We start from the raw sequence: 9834 nt of genomic DNA on the forward strand, positions 1-9834 counted from the left end.
CACCAGCGGCCTTGACGACCCTCACCGGTCATAGTAAAAAAACAGAGTAAATAAGAGGAAAAAAGAAGGAAAAAAAAACGAAAACATTAATATAAAATTTCATAAATAAAAAATTTTAAAAAAATTATTACTAAAATTGTTCACGTTAGCGCTGACCATACAATGTAGGACGATCGACGTCCACGTCAGCGATTTTCAAGCCAAAATTAGCAGGAAGGACTAAATTGACACTAGAACAAAAAATTTAGAATTAAAATTGGCACAAATGCAACATGTTTATAACTTTTCGGATACCTTTCCCTGAAATCCTCTACTTCTCTCACTTACCCATCTCTCTCTCTCTCCCACAAGACATGAGCCATCACATACCCTTTTACTTATTTAATACTTTTTTAATAATACGAAATATTCAAATCTTTGATTTCTCTTGGATATACATAAATGATCACATTCATATATATCGAGTAAGACTATATCCACATAATGACGAGCATACATAGCCTTTTGAACTATAGAAGACGGTCCTCCATACCCACTTTATCTTACATTATCATGGTTTAAATAGATCAATTTAGGAGATTATTTATTCATTTGTCAAGGACAACAACACCGGATTATCCATGCTATTTATTAATTCCAATCATACCTCGTTTCCACGTCAATTGCGACACGACCCGTGACCACGACCCCGTTTCTTGACCACCTTTGTTTACCTAAGTAAACAATCCCCTCTTTCCCTCTTTTCTTTTCTTGTCTGTTTTACTCGAAGTGCCAACCATTTTCATTTTTTTTTCTTTTATTTCTTTCTTCTTGAATTGCACGAGGCTTCTTAAAGAACCATTTCCTTTTCTCCTTAATAATCTAATTATGGGCTCAAACTTATGAATTAGTGTAATCGGCGAATAATTACCGAAAAAGTCTTAAACATTTTATACGGATGTTTGTATGGATGCGGTTTTGATAACCAATAGGCACAAGCACCTATATGAGATCTCTAAAACATCCTCCAAGCTTGATGATCTAGAGTAATTTGCACGCAGTCGTTGAAATTGAACATGTGACCTTCAATTTTTTAATTGGAAAATTCGTCGGTCCCCCTATTGACTGGGCAGGCAACTCTAACCGTGAGTTCTCTTTCTTTGTCACTGTACACACATTGCAAGAGTAAAGGATAGTGCAAAAAAAAAAAAAAAAGTGCCTACGAAAAATATAAATGATTGAAGATTTGATATACTTAGGACAAAGAGCATTCGAATTTTATAAGATCTAAAATATAAGTATTAGTGACTTGTTGCTTGTTATCATCTTGACTACTTTAAATAACACACAATTATGTCGATTATAAATTCTCCTAACTACTTAGAATGACAATTTTGTTCCTCGTTTAACATTACGTGACTATGATTAATCCGAATAATATTATTAATCGCTTTTGTATGGAATTTATGGGGAACAATTAAGATTGAGGTTTTCTTAATATTTGTATAGTGATATACAATATCTTTGTATAGTGTAAAAGGAAGAACGTGAGTTCCAAATTTCAGAATCGTTGGTCGAGTCCCTAGTCGTTAGAAGAATATTAAATGTTGCTGTAGCGGATGATGAATCGTGGCTTAGATATAATATTTTTCATACTAAGTGCATTAGTAGAGGAAAAGTATGCAGCATGATAACCCTTGCTTGAGGAGTTTGCTGATGTCGTACCGGAAGAGATGCCACCTGGGTTGCTGCCCATGAGAGACATTCATCATTGTATTGACTTTATTCCAGGAACTATTACAATATCTCTGTATTTATATTATTTCGGAAAGAAAGTTAGTTTCAGCTAACTTTGACATTTGCTAAAACACTCTTTCTTTACGGACTAAAAATATAATAGATCTCTCAAAACCACTTGCTTTGTAAATAATCACTCATCTTCTTTATATCCATAACCAAACAGTAATGCTCGCGTGCGTAGCGCTTGCCTCATCTTAGTGAGTGAATGCAAGTGTTTAAGGGCTAGGTACACAATGCCATCGACGTAGACAATCCTGTGAATGAGTGACTCATTTGAAATTTTGCTCGCGTCTTGCCTTGTTCATGAGACGGAGCTAACAATGTGGGTGGCGGCCCAGGGGGGCTCTTTTGTGTAAAATTGGAAGGATGTATCTTCGATCGTGTTGCCCCAATTGTGGATTAGAATTTTGGACCTCCAAATGCGAAACAAATGATTCATTCGAGAAAAGGCAACTGATTGGGCCGGAGAAATTAAAGAAAATGAAAGAAGCGTGAATATTTCGTACATAGGCAGCACTACACCTTAAGTGTCTGGGTGTCGAGAGACTAGGGACCATTTTAACCTGGTAAGATTAGTAAAGTTCTCGAAGAGCTATTGAGAGTATCATACTTTTCGTTCCGATAACTTAGGCCAACACAAAAGGAAGAAAAACCCTCTTGCAGAGCCCAGCACACCAGCTCCAAAAAGCCCGCTTATCGGCTTTGCTAGCAATCAAACAAAATCAAAGGTAGGAGATAATGCAAAGGCTTAACAAGAGATGAAAGTGGTAGCGACCCTTTTGGGCCTTTGGTAATAAGACCAGTCTGTTTCTGGGCTTTGGTGTACATTGATTATGGATCCATACGATGATGCCGAAACCCATGTCAGATCGAGATGGGATGTGCCTCAAATCACTCTTAAATGGAATTCTGCATTTCGTGAACGTTTACTTGTTTATATTTTGACTAATTCTATTCAGAAGTCAACTGAAGTGATTCAGTAGGCTGCAAGCACCTTGCGAAATGATCAGCCACTGCCAGTGTACATGTCGTTAGTTGGTTTCCACCTCTTTAAAAATAATGAAAAAGAGAGATATTAACAAAGAAAGACTTATCGCGCATGCGCATGGGCCTAGTTGGTGGGCGCTTTTCTTCCTCCCTTTCACGTTCTTCGTCGAATCCCGCTCGGTTCCGTAATTTAAGTGGGGGGCCTGGCAAGTGGGTTGTTGGGCTAGTCTTTCCCGAGATATAGGCGCCCCGATTACCCGTGCGGGCTCGTCCCCGGGGAATGGTGGCGGATCCTCGGTTACCAAAAAAAAAAAAAAAGAAAGAAAGACTTCTGTACGTTGACTCCTACCAAATCCCAATGATTAGATGATTTTCTTTTTACTAATTATTCACTATCAAATTTTTGTAGCTTGGCACTAATGCAATTATGCGAGAACACAAGATCCATTGAAGGGGGTCATGTCGAAGTTTCGAGATTGTTAGGTAGTTCTAGGGTTTCTCACCAGGTCACAAGATTCAATTATTCTGTAATGTTTGTAGCTAAGAATGGATTTAGTGATGATTACCGAGGTTGATGATTAATGATGCGAAAGATCGAGGTGGGAGTAATGAAGTGTTTTCTGCATGTTAAGATGTGGATGATCGCAAAAATAATTCATCCTTGTGATGAAGGGTCTGTTTGTGTTGAGGAAAATACACATTTTGAAAAACATTTTTCTTAATATAATTGCTCATATCACTTATAATAATTAGTCAATAAATGAAAATATCGACAATAATTTATGTCTAAACATTTTCACGATAATAAAAACATTTTTCTAAATTGTTCATATTTCGCGAAACAAACGGACCTAAATATGATAAATCTTGCAAGGAACTACATCTTATCTTCAATCTAGATCTACCAAGAGAGGAGTACAAAGACCATTTCAGTGGATAGGATCTCTATGATCAGTGAAAGTATAAGCGTGGGTATCATTCATCTAGTTCTAATACAATCTGCCATAATGTCGCCTACGTATAATTACATGCCATTTGTCCTCGACAGAATGTTGATCACACGTAAATACCACCGTTGGTGTCATGACATATGTACGATACACATATTATATAACCTACCAGTAGACGCATCATGCCCGTAGAAGATAAGTTCGTGTACAATACAAATTTTGTAATCCTACTTCGGCAATGGATAGAGCTAACTGTGCAACGGTTGACTTGAAGGGTGGGTGTTGCAGCTAGCATTATGTAAGCCGGATGAATTATTTGGTACATTCTGTCTTGTGGGATATTATATTGGAGACTGCAGTTGCTTACTTGCACTGAACACGTTCTCTTGAGTGGCACCGAAGCTACTCTCTCTCTCTCTCTCTCTCTCTCTCTCTCTCTCTCTCTCTCTCTCTCTCATGGATGACTTGTGAAGTAGAAATAGTATAAACCGGGGCTTAAAGTATACGAAAGGGGTGGAGGTTACATTCGCTGGAACACTTGCCAAAGTATATATCTTGTTAGTTGCCAACAGTTTTTCTTGAAACTCCCTAGACCTTGCTCTTCTAGTTCTCATCACACTTTAGGTCACTTGGCAAACCCATATAAGTACTCAAGAAAATAGATAAATAGATACATGATGCCCAATGAAGTTGGCTGGGCTACCAAGCGCTCACGGCGAATTGTGTTCGAACCCCGGCCTACATCTTTTTCTCTAACAGAATCAATTTATTTAAACCACGCTTTTGAACGGTAAGTGGGTACACGGGCATCGTTTTCTACTCGATTTGAATCTGGGGGCCTTGCCCGGTAATTCGGTAAATGAGTATTGCTCGATGTAAGTGGCCGAGACGATATGTGCGCATCTTGGAAAGGCAAAAAGTTCCCACACCCAATGTTATAAAATTAATTTTCGACCAAAAAAAATGTTATAAAAATAGTAAACAAATACATAAATAAAGAGAAAGGTATGTGATCTTCCATGTATTATGGCTGAGATAATGGTGTGTAGAGAGAGAGAGAGAGAGAGAGAGAGAGAGAGAGAGAGAGAGAGAGAGAGAGAGAGAGAGAGAGAGAGAGAGAGAGAGAGAGAGAGAGAGAGAAGGAGAGGTTTCCATGATGTGGAGCAAGAAAAGATGCTTTGCTTCCCTCAAAATAAGCAGCTTCAACAAACGGCGCTTCCTTCTTGAACCAAATTACGTGCCTCGCACCATCCCCTTCAATGTCTCTTCTTCACGCCAAGAACTCGTCATCCGTAGACTTCCTTCCTATTTTGTAATTAATCAATTATATATATATAATTGATGAAGTAACAATTATTGATTTTGCAATTATTGATTTTGCATGCTTCATGCTGGGCCCAAGGTATGAAGCACAACGTATATGTTGCAATGAGATTATATAAATATATATATATATATATGTATGTATATATGTATCTTTTGTAAATCACCAAGCATAGGCCAAAGCTTTAGAGAAAGTTAAACTTCTTTTCAAATATTTCTTATGATCCCCCACCACCACCACACCCCCACCTTTTTTTTTTCCTTTTAGCATCTTCATTAAATTATGTTCTCGTAATTGACCCCACGTTTTGTCGTGTCAGATTCTTGTAGCATTTTGTTCCCTTTCATAGAAACCGATCATTTGGTTGGCGAGATTCAACTTGCACCATTAGGGCTTCTCTAACTGCAGACTTCGATTAGAATTACACAAGCACATACAATTATTAGCCTAGTCTTCTTAAATTACATAGAGGCAGACCTGTCATTGATGCAGACAAGAGAATAGAGTGAACATGATGTGCTTGTAGTTGTTAATTCTCTTCATTGGATATTATAGTCATGTTCCCAGAAACTTCTGATTAGTCAAGTCAAGGAATGTCCTCATTGGGAGTGGTCACTACAATTGCAATCCTACTCGCTAGCCAAGCAATTGACTGGCTGATGCAATTGGAAAGAGCCAGGGTTTCACACTTGCATAGAGACATGGTGTCATATGGCTTACTTATCTTAATTAGTAAAACTCAACAAAGGGAATATACTTTAAAAACTCTCTCGACTATTTTTTTTTTCCTTTTAAGCTTGAAAAAGGGCTAAAGCCGAATACGAAAAATTAATGTCAAGATTCAACCATCCTTAATATACCACCTAATCACACATGAAGTAATTCTCTTTGAGGCATCGAAAAGAACCTATTATTTAAGCGCTTGTTGATTTCGAGATTAGCAAGCTAGTTAGTAGGATGATTTCCGACCCAAAAATTATGTTACACTTTAAACTCAAAGTGAGGGTTTAATAGTCTTTTGATATCATTAAACAAAGCGGGGCCAGCATGATCAACCATAAACTCTAGAGTAACAAGATTAGTGATGGTATTAGAGTCAATCTCCGTGAAAACCAGTTGTTTCGCACAGTTAATTCCCAACCACAATGTCCAAAGTCCTACTTGTGTCGACGAATATATGCCAAAGAAGCTGGCAAAATCAACATGCCAGTCAACCCGTTAGTTTCTGAATAATCCTTTTGCACATGCAAGTCTTGGATTACCTTGAGAAGCCCTGTTAGTATTCAGTTTAATCCACCCTGAAGGCGAAAGATCCCAATTGACCAAAATCGGATAAGTGCATGATCCACTTAACATCAAGTTATTCACAAATGAAGCCTTGATGATTTTCTTTGTGTGTGACTGAATTACTTGTGCCGGATTTGAAGGGAAAATAAAATTGTTCTGAAAAGGTGACTTGTTTCTCCATTGCCAAAAAAACTACACTCATTACAAAAGTTATGCTCCAATTATAATGACAATTCGATCACCCTTTACCATTGAATTCAATCATTGAGACAAACTCATTGAGAAGAATTCTTCCAAATATTGTTGTGGGACAAAATCCAGCCATTTCCTATGAACAATTGGACAAACTCTTAGAAGATGCAATGTAGTTTCCACAAAGGACTCACATCTCAAGCAATATGGGTTTCCTCCCCAAGTTGCAAGGCGTCTTCATTCATTAGTCAATAGTCGCTATGAGCAATATGTTTCTCCAAAAGCGTCTTCATTCATTAGTCAATAGTCTTATGAGCGACTAGCAAGAGGAAAATTCTAATACATTGAGGTCGGGAAAACTGTCAAAAAAGTCATAGACCTATTATACGACGGCCAATAAAATCCTAAATCTTTCAATTATGCAAATTTAATCGGGATAAAAATATTAGAAATGTCATAACCTTTTTCTCTCACTTGAATGCCACATTGGTATATAATCTTTTACTTAAATGCCTATTCTGGCAATTCATCCTATGTGGCATTTTAAATCATATTTTTGAATATGACCTGGCTTTTTAGAAGAAATTGAAGTTTCACGTGAAAAACTTTTCATCCTATATAGGAAAAACTAACAAAACGACGATGTTGTTTAGGAAGGCTCTCTCTCTCTCTTTCTCTCTCTCTTACTCTCGCTCTGTTTTCACTTGCTTCGGCTTGAGAGTATAGTCCGGTGACTTCGACACCGCTCCTCCTCCGTCATCCATTGTCGCTCTCTCTTCTCTGTCCTTGTGCTTCCTTTGAGAGCCCAAAATCCGTTGGTGGATGAAATAAAGAAATGGCGATGGTGACTCCTAAGAGAGAATGTGTGAGAGAATCTCTTATTGAGTTAGGGTTATTCCCCCACGAATGACCCTCTCCCTCGCCCTCGCGTTCGCTTACTCTGAGAACCCCGATTTCGGGTTGGAAGTAGAGTTAGGGTGCTTCACCAACTTTTTCAATTTGGACAGAATTTTGCTCCAATTTTCTTAAATTGAATTAGGGTATGTCGTTTAACTTCTCATTTTCTAATTTCATCCTGCCGACTAGCCACGTTGGACGTTGTATAGTAAAGTAATGCCACGTTGGATTTTCTGGCAGAACAAATCGCCAATGGCACTCAAGTGAACGATTTTTAAAAAATGTGGCACTCAAGTGAGGGGAAAAAAAATTATGGCACTCAAGTGAGCGATATACAAAAGTTATGATACTTATAGTGTTCTTATCCCCAATTTAGTCCTAAACATTTTGGTGATTTGCCATTTTAGTCCTAAACCTTTCACCGAATTACCAATGTAGTCGTTTAAGCTAATTTTGGCCGAAAATCGCCGGCGTGGTGTTTAGTCAACGCCAACTATCTTACGTGGCATGGCTAGCACCTACGTGAATAATTTTTAAAAAAATTTGATAATCTTTTATTTATTTACTTATTTTTCTTTTCTTTTTCTCTTCACAAGGCTGGTGGCTGTCGAGGATCGGTGAACCCTGCTAGCCCTAAGGCTAGGGCTGCGAAGCCCTCTTCGGCCGTGAGTAAGGGTTGTGGCCCTCACCAGATTTGGTGAGGCGAGGGCATCGCAGCCCTCACTGTGGCCCTTAAGGGCCTAGGCAAGGGCTCGTAAAAGCCCTCACCGGCTATAACAATTTCCAGTCAAAATTGGCCGGAATGACTATATTGACAATTCGTTACAATATTAAGGAATATATTGTTAAATCTTAAAAGGTTTATAACTAAATTGATACAATTGATAGGTTTATAGCTGAATTGACCGTCGTACAATAGGTTTATGACTAAATTGACACAATTAAAAAGTTTAGAACTGAATTGAATGTTGTACAGTAGGTTTAGATTTTTTGGACAATTTTCCCTATTGAAGTCCCTTCTGGTTTAAAAAAAATAGACCATTTACTATCATATTCATGATTATCTACCGCATTGATAACCTCGCACACAGAATTCACAAAAAAAATTAAGACTCGCTCCCAATACCTTCCCACAAAGACTATCTTCCCCCATCGTAGGCTAAAAGAGCTTTCACGGTCCGGATACGAGCAATAGGCTTAGTGGAAGAACCAAAGATCTAATGTCACGGGCCAAATTCGAGGAGGGAGAGAGAGAGAGAGAGTCGTGTGTGTATAGGATGTGTGTCCCTTCGGAAGGGACGGGCAAAAAATGAAAGAGAGAGAGAAAGAAAAAAGAAGAAAAAATAGAAGAAGAATAAGGAATAAATCTCGGCCGTTCAATGGACCGCTCAAGAGTAACAAGTTTTTAAAAATTAGCTCATAATTTTATAGGTTCTCAACCCGTGATGTAATAGCAATATAGGAAGACTACGCCGAATGTCAACAATGGAAGACTGCCCATATTTTTTTATCTACGCTCCTCCGGTAGTTAAATTCAATTCCTTGGTATTAATTTCACGTCCAAATGTCACTTCGTCTTATGTAGTCATTCAAGTCACAAAGTCAATTTCACTTTGCGTGTTTAATTGAAGTTTGTACGGGTTTGACAATTTCATCCCTAGAAGCAACAGAGTGCGAACAATGATTGAATTGTAAAGTGAGCGTTACCCTTTTCATTTGCAGACTTCGGGAGCACGAGCACATAGATTTGATTATCTAGAGGATTACAAAACACTCTGTAAATTCTACGAACCGATTAAGTCAAGATATTTGACCTGTTTAAATAGCCCTAACTCATAACAATTTGTACGTAATTGATGAGATTCGAATAAGTGAATTCCAATACTTGAGCTGGAAATCTCCTAACGTCGTAACCAACTGTATCGAACATGAGGCGATATTATAAATAGGTAAGTTTATTCATCATTGGAATCTTTATTCAGAAACTAAGATCTTTTCTCTATATTTTTAAAGGTGGTGGTTCAGTAGGCTCATCCATTAGGACATGATGGACCCAAGGGGCCTTGGCTGTTATCCTTCCACCGTAGGAGCGGGAGGTTTTCGTTGCTATGCTAAGCTAGTTTCACATCGGCCCCTCAACCCTAGGACCCGTGCGGTGCAAACCTTCGCCCGGCTTGTATGGATCAACTCGGCTTGGAAAGGGTAGGCCAATAAAGAGCCATAGCTGGCTCGGCACGCGGGAATGGATCCAATGTCCCACCACGGTAGTGCCCCCACTCAGGTTACAAGCCCGCGCGACTGAGCTTGGCATACTTTGATGATATCTCGGATATTGAGTGTAGATAGAGTTAGAACTCTCCTAGTTTCACTTATCTACTTATGTATGTACATGAAAAGGGGAGCTTCTTTAAATTTCTT

Source organism: Syzygium oleosum, unplaced genomic scaffold (assembly GCF_021117445.2).
Source record: "Syzygium oleosum isolate NSW1041296 unplaced genomic scaffold, Sole_v2.1 Sole_v2.07, whole genome shotgun sequence".
In the NCBI taxonomy this organism is placed as follows: Eukaryota; Viridiplantae; Streptophyta; class Magnoliopsida; order Myrtales; family Myrtaceae; genus Syzygium; species Syzygium oleosum.